This window comes from Fringilla coelebs (genome assembly GCF_963513975.1).
Source record: "Fringilla coelebs genome assembly, chromosome: 18".
In the NCBI taxonomy this organism is placed as follows: Eukaryota; Metazoa; Chordata; class Aves; order Passeriformes; family Fringillidae; genus Fringilla; species Fringilla coelebs.
This window is the reverse complement of record NC_140044.1, coordinates 13026185-13044409: the sequence shown is the minus strand read 5'-3', so window position 1 is coordinate 13044409 and position 18225 is coordinate 13026185. Positions and strand designations below refer to the sequence as shown.

Sequence of the window (18225 nt, the reverse complement as noted above, 5' to 3'; positions counted from 1 at the left end):
ACTAGGGAGAGACTCTGCAAAGGTTTCCACAGCTTTGGAGCAGAGGGACTCACAAACACTGGCAGTGCATGGAATTAGATAATCCTGGAAATAAATAATAATTTCTGATTATGAATAAATAATTAATCATAAATAAATAGGAGGTGCCTTTGGCTCTGCTGCTCTCTCACCAGTGGGATGAGCCTGTGAGAGCAGAGACCAGGGGCAGAGTGACAGAGAGCTCCTGGAGCAGCAGCACTGAGCCTGCCTGCACACTGCCCTGGGAGGAGCTGCCCCACAGCCTGGGCACATCCCCCTGTGCCACCACAGAGCTGGGGTCAGCCTCCCACAGCCCACTGAGGTGACAAACCCCCAGGCTGAGGGCACAGGGAGCACCCCAAGGTCTGTGAGCCATTCCCTGAAATGCACAGCCTAAATCCCTGCAGGGAAACCTTTGGACAAGCCTGCAGAATACAAAGAATAGGAGAAACCTGATTTTATTTATTTTTTTAAGGAATAATAAAGTCTACAGTTATTTCATGAGGTCAGTAAGGTTTCTTTTGACCATGTGGTCCAGGTGTGCCATCTGCCAGGACTCCTGCCCTGTCACAGCCCCATTTATCACAGAGCTCCACTCTTCTATTATTGGGTATCAAAAGAGCTGCAGTGAAACCAGAATTACTCCCAGCTCAGACCAGAATATCAGCAAGCCAAGCTCAGCTCATCAGCTGCAAAAGTGTTCTGGGAAGGAAAAGGTGCACAGTGAAGAAAATCTTGCTAGTACCAGGAAATGCCTCATTCACAGGAACACCCCTGGCATCTCCCAAGAGATGTCACCATAAGGATCAAGAACTTGGCAAGCTGAAGATAAACTGGACTGACAGAGAAATAGAGGTGATAACTCAGGGCATCTTCAAAAATGAGAACCTTGGAGCCCCTTCCAGGGCCTAAAGGGGCTCCAAGAGAGCTGAGGAGGGACTCTGGACAAGGGGTGGAGGAACAGGACCCAGGGAATGGCTCCCACTGCCAGAAGGCAGGGATGGATGGGAGATTGGGAGGGAATTCTTCCCTGGCAGGGTGGGCAGGTCCTGGCACAGGGTGCCCAGAGCAGCTGGGGCTGCCCCTGGATCCCTGGCAGTGCCCAAGGCCAGGCTGGACAGGGCTGGGAGCAGCCTGGGACAGTGGAAGGTGTCCCTGCCATGGCAGGGGTGGCACTGGATGAGCTTTAGGGCCCAAATCATCCTGAGATTCCCTCACAGACACCACACAGTGGAATTAAACTGGAAGCAAGGATATGAGAACACCCATAAAGTGTGAAAAGGCTTCACATGGAAGCACAGACACGCTGCTCCTACAGAGAACAGGTCTGAGGATGTATCCCCCACAACACCACAAGGCTCCTCAGACTATGATTTTTTAATGTATTATGATTTTTTTTAATATCTACCAAAAGTACTCACCCTGTGCTGCCTTTCCAAGTTCATTGTTGCAATGGTGGATGAGCACACAGGAATTAAAAACACTCACAACAGGGGAGCCTTAAGGAACCTCAAAGATTTCATTAGCTTTTGAGGCCTAAATCAGAATATAATTGAAAAAATAATAAAAAACTCCCATACCTTCATCAGCTGCAAGGGTGCAGCACAGCATTTTAAAGAGACCATCAGGAACCTGAAATTGCAGCACAAGTATCTGCAAACATGCACTACAAGGTCACCAGCTGCCACCATCTTCCAAGGTTTGGCTGTGTTTATTATTGGGCTCCTGACACTTGGGGCTCCTGAGGTTAAGCAACATGAAAATCCTGAGGTTTTTGAGGTTTTTTTTCCCCCTATGCTTGCTGCTGGCCATCCTGCTGAAATAGCTGCAAGAATAAATCTTGAAAATAACATCCCTGGAGAAGGCCAGGAAGCAAAAGGTAGAGAGGAAAGAAAAGTGCAACATTCAAAAAATAGTACAGAATTTGAAACCATGGGACCACTCATTCCAGGATATTTATCTTGGGACAGAAAAAGGTAAAAAAAAAAAAACCCACCAAGAATGGAAGACTTCTAAATGGACAGCAAAAATTTACTGAAAGGTATTTTACTCAGTGAATACCACAAATAGGAATGGGGTTTGGTTCAACATTTTAGCTGCTTGTGCCAGATTATTACCTGGAAATAGCTGCAATTCCAGCCAAGGGAAATATGTAGGAGTGATAGGACAGTCCAGATGTGCAGGGCTCCTGCTTGAGTCTCACAGAATGAGCCAGGTTGGAAAAGAACTTTGAGATCAAGTCCAACCTACAACCATCACCTCCTCATCAAGTGAGCCATGGACTGAGTGCCATGTGAAGTTTTTTAAACACATCCAGGGACAGTGTCCTGAGTTGTAAGGTCTGTGTGTTCTGTCCCCACCTGACAGAGCTGGGCAGATCTCTGCTGTCCATGGGGCAGTTTTCTTTATCTCTCCCACAGCCCATCCTCCCTCCAGCAGATCTCTGCTGTCCATGGCCACTGAGTGTCCCTGCAGGGCTGATCCAATTCCATCATCCCATGGGGAGATGCTGCGCCCAGGGCAGGAGCCAAGCATTCCTACCTGGATACAATCTGCCCTGGAACAGCACAGCAGCCTTTGCCCCCTGCATTCCCAGAGGAGCAGCTTTCTCCTGCCCTGCATTCCCAGAGGGAGAGCAGGCCCATCTCCAGCAGCCCTGGAGCTGCAGAGGAAAACTCCCCCCTTGTGCAGGATCCTGCTGCAGCAGAGCCACAGCTGGCACTGCAGGAGGGCTGAGCCCCCCTGGGATGGGGCTGTGCCCCCACCCTGACACACAGGGGACAGCGCCTGCCTGGCTCTGGCAGGGTTGGTTTGTACTATTGCATTGTTTATTTTTAATTTTCCTATTAAAGAACTGTTATTCCTACTCCCACATCTTTGCCTGAGAGCCCCTTAATTTCAAAATTATAGCAATTCAGAGGAAGGGGGTTTGCATTTTCCATTTCAGGGGAGGCTCCTGCCTTCCTTAGCAGACACCTGTCTGTTCAAACCAGTAACTCACACCTGACCCCTGAGCTCTCCCCAGTTCCCACCACACAGTCACCATGAAACCAGCACATTTCTCCCTCCAAAGGATCACAAAAAACGACATCTCCCACACCCTGAGCCCCTTTCCAAAGGGGAGAAGGTGCCACACAGGGCCACCAGCACTGACTGACAGCTCCAGGGCTGCAGGAGCTCCCCACTGTCCCTGCAACCCAGAAAAATGTAAAGTTTGGTCAAATTGCTTGGGCTGGCATGTTTTCTGCCTTCCTTTAAACCAAGTAACTCATGCTAATCTGCAGCTAAATCCCACCATCCCAGAGGCACTGCTGACATCAGTCAGGAATAATTCCCATTCCAAGGGACAAACCAGATCCTATTGACAAAATCCAGTGTCACATTTTTATTTAAAGGAGTCTCAGGCTCTGCTGAACAAGCAGGAGACACCTTGTTTTGAGCATTATTTCAAGGATGGCCAGATCTGAGCTGCCCCCAGAGGAGCAGGCTGGTTCTGGCAGGGTCATGTATAAAACATGACCCAGCACTGCAGTTTCTGCAGCACACAGCTTTGAAGAGTTATTGTTTATGGATGGGGGATTTTAATAAACTGGAGCCAGCAGGGCACACAGGATTCCCAGCTCCTGTGGCATTCCCAGGTGATTTATGATCAAAATAATCCATGGAGGCAAATCAAAGCACAGCCTTGGGTGGCAGCAGAGGGACAGGCAGCACTCCCCAGGTGATCACCAGAGATTCCAACTCCTTTTTAACACTCCAAGTTAATGCAGACAGCCTCAGGGGAGTGCTGGAGACCCTGAAGTGCCTCCTGGACCCTGACCAGGCTGGTGTGCTGCTGAATCAGGAGCAGGGATGGACAAGGCTCCACGGGGAGAGGCTCCCTACAGAACAGCTCTCTAGGCAGGCAGGTGTGGAACCCAGCCCAAAGGGGACAGTTCCACCTCAATTCCCCCCAGCCTCACCCTGCCTTGGACAAGGAGCAGCCAGACAGAAAATTACTGCAGAAGGTTAATAAACTCCTCTTAGAAAAGGACTGCAGGCACACAGGGTGGTGGCAGGGTCAGGGACAGAGCTTGGCAGACTTCTGACAATCCCAGGCCCTCTGTGGCCCTCGCTGCTCCTCCTGAGTTGTCACACTTGGTTGTCACAAAAATCCTTCCAGCAGCTCAGGCAGAGGACTGATTTCATTCCAGTTGTGAGGAGGAAAAGAACAAGCAGGCTGCTGTTCTGGAAGCAAAGCCATCCCAAAATTCCAAGAATGTAGAGCTGCTGCCTCCCACAAACATCACTTCCCCGGCACCACAGGAGCAGCTGTGCCCAGTCCCTGCACAGGGAGAGGCTCTCTGGCTCTTGGCATCCTCAGGGCAGGATCCCCAGCACCACCACAGCACTGGGACCAGTATGGAACTGGCAGCATGTGCTCCTCTGGAGAGATGTTCCCAAAGTGTCTGTGCCTTCCAAACACTGAGCTTTGCTGTATTTGGCAACTGAGACCTTCAAGGCCTTTGCCAGGAGAAAGGCAGCCCCAACAGCCAAAGAGCCAGTCCTACACAAGGCCACTTCTCCATGATGGAGATCCTGGAGAATGCAAAATCCTCTTTATCTCTGACCTTTCAGGAGGAAAGCCTCCTCAAAGCACCGAACTCAGCTTTTAGCCCATCTTCTCCCACCTGAGGTTACATCAAGTTAACAAACTGATGAGCTGCTGGGAGGCTCAGCCAGGCTCACTCTCCTTGAGGCACAAACTTCCCCCAAACCCTTCTCAGAAGGACTTTCTGCCATGACAATGTTTGAGATTCATTGTTCTGGCCAAAGCTGTCATTTCACTTCTGCTGTGAACGCACAGGATAGCACAGGATCCTTCCTCTCTCCCTTTATTCATCTCTAAAAATAAGGAGTTTACACCCTGCTTTTAAAATCAAGTCAGGAGAAAACTGCAAAATACTGGAGGTACCTCTGTTTGCTTCACCACCAGAACAGCTGAGAGACCCCCAAAGCTGAGGGGACTCCACTTGTGAGCTCACCAGAACCCAGAGCACAGCAAATTCACCCCCTGCTCTGCTCTCTGCCTCCAAACCCCCACAGTCCCCACTCCATCCCCTGCCCAAAACAAGCCCAGATCTCCTGCTGGGACTCCTGACTCACCAACACATTTTCCTTTTAAAGCTCAAAACAAATGTGCTGTGGCAATAGGGATTTCATTAGCTCCCTCTCAGTTTCAGTTGATCAGCAGGAGTTTAAGAGATTGGTTGCACTCTGGAGCTCCCCTAACAAGGCACTCTTCATCTTATTTGGGAAGAAGGGAAGGAGCAGCCATGGGAAACGTCTCATCCCTGCATCTGTGGCTGAACACAGCAGCAGAACATTTAGCAAGGTGCTCTCTGCAGCAGGGAGCTGCACTGGGATGTGCTCACACTCCTTTACACACCCAGAATCAGAGTGCAGCTGGGATCCCTGTAGAGCAGGACAAGCAATTTTCAATTATTCCAATTTCCCCTCCAGTGTTCCAACACTGCTCATTTCCATGAAGCTTTGAGTGACTCTGTGAACTCCAGAGTCCATTTCCTCCCACTGGAAGCCTACTCCAACCCAAGAGCAGTGCTCCCAAATCCATGGGTCAGTCACAATCAGATTTGTCTTGGGACAGAAAAGGGTAACAAAAACCCCACCAGGAATGGAAGACTTCTCTATGGACAGAAAAAATTTACTGAAAGATATTTTACTGAGTGAATACCACAAATAGGAATGAGGTTTGGTTCCACCACTCACTGCTCCAGTCACCTAGAGCTGCTCATTGTCCCAAGCTCCTCAGTGCCCATCCAGCTGCTTCAGGACACATCTTCCCATCCCAGATGGAGTCTCCTGGAAAGCTGTCAGCACTTGTAGACAATCCCTCCTTTGCTGAATCCTTCCTTTGTTGCAGATGCTGCTCATTCTCAGAGCAGGAGGTGGCAGCTGGAGCCCCTCTTTCAGTTCAAATGTTTCCTGCTAAGACTTCTGGAGCAGGCAGAACAATTGGAATACTGGAAATATCTTCCACCCTGCACTGGGTTGCATAAGGACATCCACACATCCATCTTCATCTGCTCTGATCCCTCTTGGCCACTGCTGCAGTCATGGTGGCTTCCAAGGTCATCTCAGCTCAGGAAGAGTAATGTGGGCAGCAGAGCCAGTTCCCTCTTCAGATTTAAATGAAAACCTCAGGTCCTCTGTTGATCTGTTTCTAATGGATGTTCAGGGACCTGCTTTCAAGTTTTCCCTCCAAAGGAGCCCCTTCTGTGAAAGTTCCTACACTGCCCACAGAACCCCAGGACTGAAGACAGAAGAAACTCCCAGCATGTCCAAACCAGCCAGACTGGCTCAGCTCTCCTGTCCCAAGGGCTGGGATGAGACTGAGGAGATCAGAGGACCCTGCTGAGTGGCAGAGCAGCAGAACAGCATCCTTCATCCCTGATGGCTTCACCCCAGTGGAGCATCTCCCACAAGACCACACACACCTGGATCCGAGGCTGTGTCCGTGAGCAAGGGGAGACTCTCAGCTGCTCTACAAGGTGTTAGATCAGGTCCCTAACCTGCTCCTGGGCATGACAGGTTGCCTGTTTCCAACTCATTTTCTCCTCTACCACTGCCAGAGTCAGAAGAGGTCAAGGAATCCCAGAGCAGGAGTGGCTGGGAGGAGAAGAGGGGAAGGAGAGGCATTTGCATGTGAAGAAATACAGCAAGAGCAACACAGGCTGCAGAGATTAGGGAACAGCCTTTCAGTGGGAGCAGAGCAAAAGGCAGCTGCTGGAAGCAGGGCAGGGAAGCATTTAGCATTTCCAGCTGCAAGGCTAATCTGCTATGACACCAAACCAAGCCTGGATACACAGCCCCGATTAATCTTTCATCAATAAAGCTCATTGTCACAAACCTGGAGCACACCAGGATAGCAGCAAATTTCACCTGCACACACAGCCCCTGGGGGGGCTTCCCTAAGGACATTTCTCATGGAGGCAGCATGTGAATTTTGTGATCCTCCCTCGCTGGCTGCAGCGAGGAAACGCTGTCAAGTTGAGTCTTCGTAAAGAAGCAACTCCACATCTGACCTACATAGAGTGCACAGATGTGAGTAGCCTCGCATAGCACGCCACAGATTATTTTTTTTTTAATGCAGAAAAAAATTAAACACCACCTGCTTTGCCTGGGAATGTGCAGGAACAAAAGGCAGCTGTGCAGAGGAGTGCTGCAGCAGGATTCAGATGGGAACTCGGGAGCAGCACGTCCATCTTTTTTTTGTTTAAATACATTTCCCAGGATTGTCCATCCCTGAAAGTGTTCAAGGCCAGGTTGGACAAGGATTGGAGCAAGCTGGGATAGTGGAAGGTGTCCCTGCCCATGGCAGGGGGTGGAAAGGGATGATCTAATGAACTAATGATGATTAAGGTCCCTCCAACCCAAACCACTGCAGGATTCTATGATTTCCAAGATTGGGACACAGCTTTTCCTCCCAGGACTGGCAGCCCTGTAACCTTGGGCAGGAGTGTGAAGGATTGACATCCATCCCCCAGGGATCCTCACAGGATCATTAATGGCACCAGCACAGGCACAGAGCCCTGGGGCTGCTGAATCAGGGCACAACCACAGCACTGCACTCATCTCTTCACCTGAGATGAGCTGCACACTCCTGCAGCACCCAGGTGACCCAGGCAAAGTCCAAGTCCCTTAGGACAGGCTGGGGTCAGGCTCTTCTCTCAGGGAACAAGCAAGAGGAGGAAAGAGGAGCCTAAAGCTGTGCCAGGGGAAGTTTAGATTGCATATTAGGGAAAATCTCTTCACTGAAAGAGTGGTCAGGCACTGGGTCAGTTTGCCTAGGGACGTGGCACAGTCACTGGAAGTTCAAAAACCATGTGGATGTGACACCTGGGGACATGGGTAAGTGGCAAACACTGCTGGGTTAACAGTTCCACTCTTAGAGGTCTTTTCCAACCTCAGTCATTCTGTCATTTCAGGTGTCTGTTACCTCCCAGAGTTTAACCCTGAGACAAAAAAGGTAAGAAAATCAGTTGATGCAGCAACAGGAAACAGGTGCTGAGGGCAGATTGGCTAAGGAGGGTGCTCAGAGCAGGGCCAGCTCCTCAACCCAACACCAAGCCCGGCAAAAATGGCAGCTATGAGTGAAATCCCACATGCCAGGCATTCCCCAGAGTCCAGTCCCTCTGAGAAAATCAGCTGTGACAGGGCAAAGCCCCGGGCACGGGGTGGCAATGGCCAGGAGCAGCAGCCTGGGCTCGGGCACCTGCCCCTGGCTGGGGCTGGGCCAGGGACCTGCAGGGTCTGGGGGTGGCCAGAGCAGCACAGAAACGTCACAGAGAGGAGCTGGGAGCTGGCCCTGGCTGTGCTCCCAGCTCTGCTGCTGCTGCCCAAGGTCAGGCCATGTCACATGCCCTCCTACCTGTTTTATATTTAGAGCATCAAGGCCAGAGCTTCATTTACCACCCTGCTGCAAGGGCAAATGGCAGCACTGGCTACCAATCTTACAGACTTCTCAGATTTGGTTAAATATTTTTGGGGGAGGTGGGAGTAAAAAGCAACTCTAGAGGGTGGGAAGCCCATCAATACGTCCTGGGTGTCACTGGGTAACTTTGACCTGGTTGTCTCTAGGTAATTCTCACTAGATAACTTTGAGCAAGCAAAATTCAAGGGATGAACAAGAATTCAAGGAAGTGACAGCACCAAGCCTGCCAAAGCTCGAGGGATACTTGGACAATGCTCTCAGGCACAGGGTGGGATAGTTGGAGTGTCCAGGAGTTGAATTCAATCCTTGTTGGTCCCTTCCAGCTCAGACTATTTCATGTTTCTAATAAAATGAATTAATTGGTTTGCATCAATTTTATCAGCTGGTCTATTTGCTGGAGATTACTCTTGCTCAGGACTGTGAGAGTAAGAAGTTGACAACCTTCAGGGTAAGAAAAAGAAAATAAATTCAAACTTATTGCCTGATTTAACCTGGAAATTTATAAAGCAGTCAGTGGCAGCACAAGTCCTGGCTCCCTACACCTCAGCAGCATCAGCCTGTTTGGTACTAACAGGGAAAACAATTCCAGCATGGGCTGAGGGCATCTACTTCTGAAATCACTTTATTTTAACAAAAATTCAGTGGATCTAAAGGCTGCTTGCCATCACTGCACAAAGCTTTCTCTCTCACATCACTGTCACATTACTGCAGGTTGTGGAGATGCTCTGGAATGCTCCCCTCCTGTTACAACCCAGGAAAGAATTTAAAATTCACTGTATTTATAAGATTGCTGGGCTGCTTTGCCCAACTGCATTTTGCCCCAGGATATGGCACCTACCCAGCCTGAGCAGCCTGTTAAAGTGGCCCATCCTCTTTTTGGGGACTTGGAGAGAAAGGCTTGGTGTAAACATGCAATATTTACTCCCCAACACGCTGTGGTTTGGCAGCCCAGCTGTGCAGACTTGGGGCAAGCCATAAATTACTCACATCACTGAGTGGGTAAAAGCCTCCGACTCACTGAGCCAGAATCCCCTGCACCAATGGCTCACAACAAAGTACAAAATGTAGATGTTTATGCTACATATAAGGCTAAAATCTATTAACTCTGAGGTCACACTGTTTTTCCCCCCTCTTACAAACGAGGGGTTGAAAAGGCAGAGAGCACCAGCACGCAGAAGGGGATGGGGATATGGAATCTGCAAATTACACTGCAGAAGGAGATTGCAATGAGATGACCCTTAAGGTCCCTTCCAACCCAAAGCAGTCTGTGACTCTGTGATATGATAAATGATGATAAAAGCAATGAATGCAGACACCAGCCTGGATCACAAACCCACACACAGCTCAGGCTGCTGCACCTCCTTCACTGAGCCAAACTCCTCAGCCCAAGCCCTGCAGGACCTCCTCCCACCAGCATTTTGGGACGTGGCCCAAGAATTAGGGGGATTGTGCATGTAAATAACCTGCTCCCTTCCAGCTCTGCTTGGGAGAGAGGCTGGTGTGACCTGGTACCAATTAAATGTTAACAACACCACAGAAAACTGTGTCTGCATAAAGGCACACCAGAAACCTGCTCCAAATGATTGATTAAACCTTCCTGCCTGTTCAGCTGTAGCTCTGGGCTTTTCCATGCTGAATTAACCACCTCTGCTGTCTGCTGCCTGTTTGACACAGAATAAATGTTCTGCTGTTAGCCAGTACTTTTTTTTCCCAGATCTCAGCACTCAAATGGCAAAGGAAGAGATCCAAATGTTGCTTTTCCAAACTTCCCTGCCAGCAGCTGCCAGTGTCAGGCATCACCTCACCTCTGCACCCCATTGTCTGAACAGCATCACCCCATGGAGCCCCCCAGCCCTTCCCTAGGGAGCAGCAAGAAGAAAGATCCCACTGCTGCAACAAGAGGAGAAAAAGTCATTTTTAAACAGGATCCTGCTCCCCAAACAGAGAACACTGGTAGATTCTGCCTCGAAATTAAGTTGCACTTTGGCTTTTATCTTCCCTGGAATCCCTGCTGCTTTGCAGACTGGACTGGAAGATGAATCCAGGAGAACTGGGCAAAAACACGGGAGCAGCTGATTTATACTTCAGCTGAAAGAGCTTTAATTCTCCCAGCCCATACACACAGCCCGTTCATTTGGGGGGAAAAGGTAATTTAAAATATCTTTCCTAATGTCTGCTGGCAGAACAAAGATGAAGGACTGTAAGAGATGATCAATGTTTAAGGCCATCTCCAAAGCAATTTGGGGAGCTGCTGAAGATAAACAAGCAATTGGGGCCCAGGAGCCAGGCTAAAAGCTGACAGAGAAATTGCTTTTTCCAAGGCAAACAGAAGGCAAGGAATGGCTCAGTTCAAAGAGCCTGTGCTCTCCCGCTTGTAATACGAGCAGGGCAAGAGACCAAATTTAATTTCTTCCCCACAACAAGTTTAATTAAATCATCTAAGCCCTCCCTGCCTCTCTCCTGCCACGAGGTGTGGCTGTGCTCACAGGAGGTATCAGCAAGCTCGGCATTATTCCCCTGGCCTCCCTGGAAATGCTGTTTATGCTGCAGTCAAATGGCTGGGGAGCCCAGCTGCAGGGAAGCACTGCAAAACATCTCCTCATTAACAGGAAAACACCCAAACCCCACCTGGGATGTGCAGAATTACCTGCACAGCTTTCCTGCCAGGGTTGTTTTCTCCTCACCCCCACCTGTGCCCTGAGAATGCCACCAGAGGGGCAGGATAGGCACTGGCTGCAGGGCATGAGCTGCACCAAGGATTTTTCATCTTAAACTGAAATTTCAGAGCCAGCTCCTTGGCTTTGGACACAGGGAATGGCTCCCACTGCCAGAGGGCAGGGATGGATGGGATATTGGGAGGGAATTCTACCCTGTGAGGGTGGGCAGGCCCTGGCACAGGGTGCCCAGAGCAGCTGTGGCTGCTCCTGGATTCCTGGGAGTGTCCAAGGCCAGGCTGGACAGGGCTGGGAGCAGCCTGGGACAGTGGCAGGGGTCCCTGCCTTCCCTCCCTGGATGGACTTTATTTAAGGTCCCTTCCAACCCAAACCATCCTGGGATTCTCTCAGAGTCATCACAGAGACCGGTGAGGTTTTATTGGCCTGTTGAAATGTGTGAAGGTAAGAGCTGCACTCTGGAGAAGAAGTTAAAAAATTATAAATAAAAACAATAAGTTTAAATTACTAGAAGAGCTCAAGAGGATTTCTGCAGTGCTTACAGCTTTTACCAACTCCAGAAGGAGCTTTGGGAGCTGTAAGAGCTCCAAGCATTGCAGATTGCTGCAGCACCAACAAAAATCCCTGTTTTACAGCAGACACAGCCCCAGGGACAGGAACCAGGAGCTGCTGAGCCACCAAACCCTCCAGTGCTGCCCCTCAGCAGGGGCACAGCTCAGGCCAGGCAGCACCATCAGCTCTGCAAGGTCTGTCCCACAGCAACCACTGAGATTTTTTTCTAGATTTGAAAAAGAAGAAGAATTATGTTTGAGCACCTGCAGTTTTCTGCACAGGGGCCACATGCTGGGCCAGAAGAGTCACCCTGAAGCCCGGGCAAGTGGAGGATGTCACTGGGGTCAGGTGAAAGGCAGCCATGAGCACTGAGGGCACTGACACAGCACAGCTGCCCTGGGCAGAGCTGGCACAGCCCGGGCTCCCCACACCCTTCCAAAGGAACTTCTCTCACTGATGCTCCCAAGACAGTTTTCCAAAAGAAAGTTTGCTAAAGACAAGAGGGCAGCACAAGATTTAGACCAATAAAGACATCAAGAGCTTTGGTGGGGGAGACCTGCAACCACCTCCTCTGTCCACCTGTGACCTTTGCCAGCCTGTGCTGAACTCAGGAATTCACACATTAAAATGAACACCAATGGTGACACCGGTGTCCATTGCCACCTTTTCCTCAACACCTTCTCTTGCAGAAATTGTCTCCTGTTGAAGTGCCAGCAGGCAGAGCCCCAGAGGAAGGGTGTTGTCCCTCTGGGGGGAGGTGGGACACAGCAGGAGCCACTGGGAATGGAGCTGCACTGCCTCAGTTATTCCTCCTGCTCACACTTTGAACCTGGCCATTCTTATTCTGCCTGCAGTAGCAAGCTGAAAATGAGTTCACATTCATTCCCAGCGAGGCTGTATTTGTTGAAATGTAAGCTGCTTGCAAAAGCATCATCAGATAAAGCCCTGGCACTTCTCAGCTCCTTTTGTTTGGTACCATCTCCACACGGAGGTGATGCTGCAGATACCACCAGGGAGTCACTGAATTCACACAGACACAGCCCAGAGGTGCCCATCTATTTACCTTACTCGTGGTAGAAATAAACCCTAGCAACCTGGCATTGTGTTCTCTCTTTTAAACCAGATCTTTAGGAGCAAATTTTAAAAACAACAACAAAAAAACAACCCAAAAAACCAGACAGTTGTGCAATATCACTGGCAAAGTCTGTGGAGTAAAGGAAATACTCTGCTGCAGGTGCAGGGATGCTCCTGGAACAGAGCTCAGCATCCTGCTGGGCACATCCTGCCGGGCAGCTCAGGCACCAGAGGGGAAGGAAAAGCCCAGAAGCCCTGAAATCAAGTGGGGACCTTCCCTGAAAAGGCCAAGTCTTGCCTCAGATGGCCAGCACCCCTTGCTCTACACATTTGCAATACATACTCAAGGCTTGCTTTAAAAAAATAATCAAATATTGGGATTCTGAGGTGCCAGGGTGAGAACTGCAGGAGCCAGCTGCTGCAGGAGCTGCAGCTCAGAGGTGCCCCTGGAGAGGCTCCATCCAGTCCCACATCCCTTTGTGCTGGGCAGCCCCAGAGCCCTCAGTGAGCAGGACAAGCAGCATTGTTTGGGTGTTACACAAGAGCCAAAAGGATGACTCAGGCTGCCCTTATAGCCCTTCCCCGGGATCCAGAGCCAGGGCTGAGGAATTTGCTGCTCCCAGGACAGGGGGGCTGCAGGGACACCTCCTGCCCAGGTGAGACAGCCCTAGCACTGCTCCTGCAGCCAGAGCTGCTTTTAGGCAGATTTTCAGACAAAACCTACTCCCATTTCATTTAAGGACAAGCAGTCATTACAACACTCGCAGGATTTCACCTTTCTCTAACAAGGAGCATCTCGCTGGGAGCTCACAGCACTCCAGATTGCAGGCAGCAGACTCTTCCACATCCATGCTCCAGCATCATCTGTTACATCCTGCACCATATTCCCCCAGCTCGGGCTCCACAGGAGCAGCTCCTCTTGTTTGCTCACAGCCTGGCAACACCAGGATGCTCCTTCTGATTGTTTCAGGCTGCAAACGCCCCAAGAAATGCTTTGGATTTACTACATGCGTGCAGACTGGCCTCTGGGAAAGGAAACAGCCTTTGCTCAGGGTTTGAAGCCTTAGTTTTGATATTTCCAGCATCTCAAATACTAAACTAGACACAGACAGATGTTCATTCTGCAGAATACCCATCCAAGTCAATCCCTGCCTGGTATCACCTCAATTCTACCTTTTCTAATGCACCTACAGTTAATTTCCTGTTGGAGATGGAGCTGGCAGACACTTGACCCTCTCATTATATACACACTTTCAGGTGAGACCCCCCCCAGGCACTATTACTCACTGGAATTAAACAGGTACACCAGGACTGGTGGCAAAAATAAAAATAGCCCCAGCTCTGGGCACGCCGGGGAAGGCAGCAGCCTTCTGTGCACAACAGCAAAATCAACTTAATCACAAATGACAACTTCTGAAAGCCTTTACTTTGGATTCATCCTTGGCATTTTTCTAGGCCAGCTTGAAAACAAAAGCTTTGTCTTCTTAAAATGCAATTGCCTGAGGCACCTCTAAAAAAAGTGACATAACTCAGGTTTGAAAAATGCCTCCTGGGTTTCAGATCCTCCTAAGAGCCTCTTTACTATTCAGCTTGATTCAGATTACCCAGATCAGCATGAACTCTGCAGATTTAGCCCCAGCTACCAGCACAGGTATAAAATGCACACATTTAGGATTATTTTTTTAAACTACATGATTAAAGCTCTACAGTTATGAAAAAAGAACTTGTTATTGATCTGAATGGTTGCTCCCTTCCTTTTCTCCAGCAGGTTTATAAACACTCTCTGATGACAGTTTATTCTGGATTTCACTCTGTTCAGTTTATTCCAGATTTTTTTTACCCAGCCTGTTTTTCTTGCTGGGTATTTTCAACCTTTCCATCACAAACCTCAAGCTGTGAAAAGAATGAGCAACTTGTTTTGGAATCACAATTTGAGCCTAAAATTTGATTCTTGTTTCTTCTCCCCTGCACAAACCTTTTTGATTTCAGTAATTTTACGAGCAGTGACTCTGCTTCTGCAAATCCAGGAGCACAGCCCTCTGCCAGTAACTTAATGGGAGGGGGCAAGGAAGGAAAAGCTGCAATTTTCTGAGACAGACACAGCTACTTCCAATGCCTACAATTAACACCTTGGATAAATCCACAATACCTTTAGCATATCACAGATTTTTATACCCATAGGCTGTTTTCTTTGAGCAAATACAAATTTACTGCTAGGTTTGAAAACTCCTTATGCAGCCACCAGTGAAGAACTTAAATCAAAAGGAGTTTTGTTGCTTTTATTGAATGATTTGGGACACAGAGAGCTGTAAGTTGTCTTGGTGATGGGAACACGTTAGAGTCTTTTTCTGAACGATCAAGTCCCATCACTTACTCCACATAAACTGCTCTCTGTCAAGAGCTTTAATCCTCTCTTTTCAATCCCTAAATAAAACATGCTCCCCAAACTCACTGTCTATTATCAGCCATTTCTAAAGAAAGTGGTTCGTAAGAGACACACCTCTTTCTGCTTTGCCATTCTCCTGAAATCCATCTCCAACATCAGCCTGACAGGAGTAAAACAGCAGCAATCTTCCCCGGCTCAGAGAGCTGGAGGAGTGTCTGAACACCCTCCCCTCTCGAAGGAAGCTTTCACACGCGGCCAAAACCACAGAAAGGCTTCCAGGAACGGCAGCAACAAACCTTGTGACAAGCTGTCAGCCGGAGCAGGAAGCCCAGGAAGGTGCTCCAGGGTCACACATCTCAGGTTCTGCTCGTGACACTGCTCCTCAGCTCCCATCCCTGCATCCCGGAGCTCACTTGGAAGCCAGGCTCCCTCCCTGTCCTTCAGAACCACGCAAAGAGCCCAAATCCCAATAAACAGCAGAATAAAGGACAGGGCAAAGGGAAAGCGCCACTTCCCAGTTCACTGCTGAAGGGAGACCCGGAGCGGAGGCACCTGTGGAGGAGCTCAGCCCTCCTCCCGCAGCAGGGACAATCCGGAGGGGCTGGGACACAGCCCACCCGTGCTGGGCTGATGACACAGCCGAGCAAAACGGGCTCAGCCAGGGCGCTGAGGTCCAGGGTGAGTGCCAGGGGCCGGTGCTGGCCCTGCCAGCTCGGGGAGGGCGGCAGCAGGGTCCGACCTGCGCTGCCACCGCCGTCCCTCCCTGCCCGGCCAGCGGCCACCACACGGATTTAGCGGCGGGGGAAAGGCAGCAGTTTCCTCAAGAGGAAATAAAAGGGTCTTTTCCTCTGGCCTTAAAAGTCAGCCCAAGCCAGCCGTGATGCCACCGACTTCAGTCTCCTCAAGAGCCTGAGCAGCCGCTGCGCTGTGGGAAGGCCCCCGAGGCACACAGCACGGGCTGGTTCCCGGCCCTTGCCCGTGCCAAAACCACGGGAGGAATGCACTCAGAAGTGGTGGAGTCACCGTCCCCGCGGGGATTTAAGAGGTGTAGAAGTGGCGCTTGGGGACATGGTTTAGTGGTGGGCTTGGCAGAGCTGGGTTAATGGCCGGACTCGATCTTAGCGGGCTTTTCCAACCTAAGTCATTCTGGAATTCTGTGCTGAAGCACTGCAGCAAGCACAACTGCGATGGGCCGTTCCTGCAGGTGGGCTCTTGCTCTACAGGAGCAAGTCGGAAAATAAAGGCGCACATCCACCCGCCGTCCATCCCGGCAGTCTGGCTCTGCCGCCCGGGCTACCCAAAGGGTATCAGCCGCCGGACGCCCTGCCAAAGGCACGGCCAGATCTGACTGTTTCCCACTCACCAAAACTGCTCTGAAGCAAGAGCTGGAGTTTCATACATCACCTCAAATCAACAGAATCATTAAGGTTGAAAAAGACTTCAAAAACCAGGTTCCAACCTCTGACCGAGTCCGCCCCGTGCCAACTAAAACCGTACGGCCGAGTGTCACATCTGCTCATTTTTAACATTCCCAAGGATGGTGACTCCACCACTTCCCTGGGGAGCCTGTTCCCAAATACAACTCCCGACAGACACCAGCAGCCCCGACATAATCGCGACAGAGAAGCTCCGGCGGTGCCGGTACCGCACGCTGGAGCCCGCAGGGCTCCGCACGGACCCGCGGGGAGCGGCACGGTTCAGCGCCGCTCAGGCTCGATATTCCGCCTCTTTTCTCGTACGAAGCCGCTCCCGGCCGCCCGAGGCCCCGCTGGCAGAGCAGCCGAGCATCTCGGGTCTACAGCAGGCACGAAAATACCCCACGACCGTGCGGTCACACCGGGGACATCCCTGCCAAGCGCCCGGGACCCGCGCAAGGCTCAGCCCCGGAGCCATCGCCACCCCGGCGGGGTCGGACCCACCCGGCAGCCGCTGCCAGGAGCGGCACTTCCCCAACCCGTTAAACGGGGAAAACGTGCATCAGGGGCGGAAAAAAACCTAACCACACGCAAGAAAACCGATGGGGAAAATGAAAATTGAAAAGAAAAAAAAATAATAAAGCAGTACTAAGTCACTGTGCCACTGGCAAGGGGGACCCGCGCTGCCAGCACGGACCGCACGCTCCGGCTGGCGGGAGCGGCTCCCCGCAGCAGCCGGGGGAAGGGGTGGCAGCACTCACCGGGCAGTCGGTGCCGGGCAGGTCGGTGCCGTGCGGACGGAGGGCCCGGCCCGTCCCGCCTCGCCCGCGGGAGCCGCCGGCTCAGTGCCGCGCACCGCCCCGCGCCGCGGCTCCTTCCCGCCGGCCGTACCACGGCTCCAAGCCGGGGGGGACCCACGCGCCGCGGAGAGCCCACCCCTCTTCCCACCGCACTCTCTCGCTGCTGCCGCGGCGCGGCCTGTACCGATCCGCCCTCACGGGGCTGTGCCGGGCAGGGCCGCGCCGCCGGAGCTCGGCTCGGGGCAGCGTCTCTCGCCCCGCACCGCCCGCTCCCTCCCGCTCCGCTGCCCGCACGGTGGAAGAGTCCAGAGCGGGGCGGGCGCGGGCGGGGCCGCGCGCGCGGGGCTGCTCCGGGCGCCGGTCCCCGTGAGGGAGCGGCGGGTCCCCGTGAAGGAGCCGCGGAGCGGCTCTACCGGGGTTCGGCTGCGCTCGGGGCTCTCGGTGTCCGCGGTCCCGGCCCCGCAGCGCGGCTCGGGAGCTGCGGAGCAGCCGCTCCCGGCGCTCGCAGCGGCGCCGCTCGCTCTTTCCCTACACCCGGTTCACCGGAGCCGCAGCCGAAGTTCGCACCCGCTGCGTCCCCGCCGAGCGCGCAGCGGAGCCGCGGATCCGGCGCGAAGCTCCGGCCCGGCCGCTCTTTCACAGGGGCTCTCGGTAACAGCGCGATGCTCAGCTCGGCTGCTCCGTTCTGTGTCCGCCTGCTCCTGGCACTCACCGGGAAGAAAGCGGTTCTCTTGGGAAAATGATGTTTCCTGACCGAAATTAACGTCCGGCATTTCGCCGCTGTCTAAAGGCGTGGGAAGCCCGGGCTGAGAGC

At 51.7% G+C, this 18225-nt stretch overlaps 1 protein-coding gene across 1 annotated transcript in view; it reads right to left on the bottom strand.

Annotated features, from left to right (window-relative positions):
- RALY (RALY heterogeneous nuclear ribonucleoprotein) overlaps positions 1 to 17683 on the bottom strand; it is a 139841-nt gene extending 122158 nt beyond the window's left edge. Inside the window, exon 1 of the mRNA XM_084217972.1 lies at positions 17373 to 17683. The gene's annotated coding sequence lies outside the window, so the exon portion shown is untranslated. The remainder of the gene's footprint in view (positions 1 to 17372) is intronic.
- Positions 17684 to 18225: the final 542 nt, after the last annotated feature.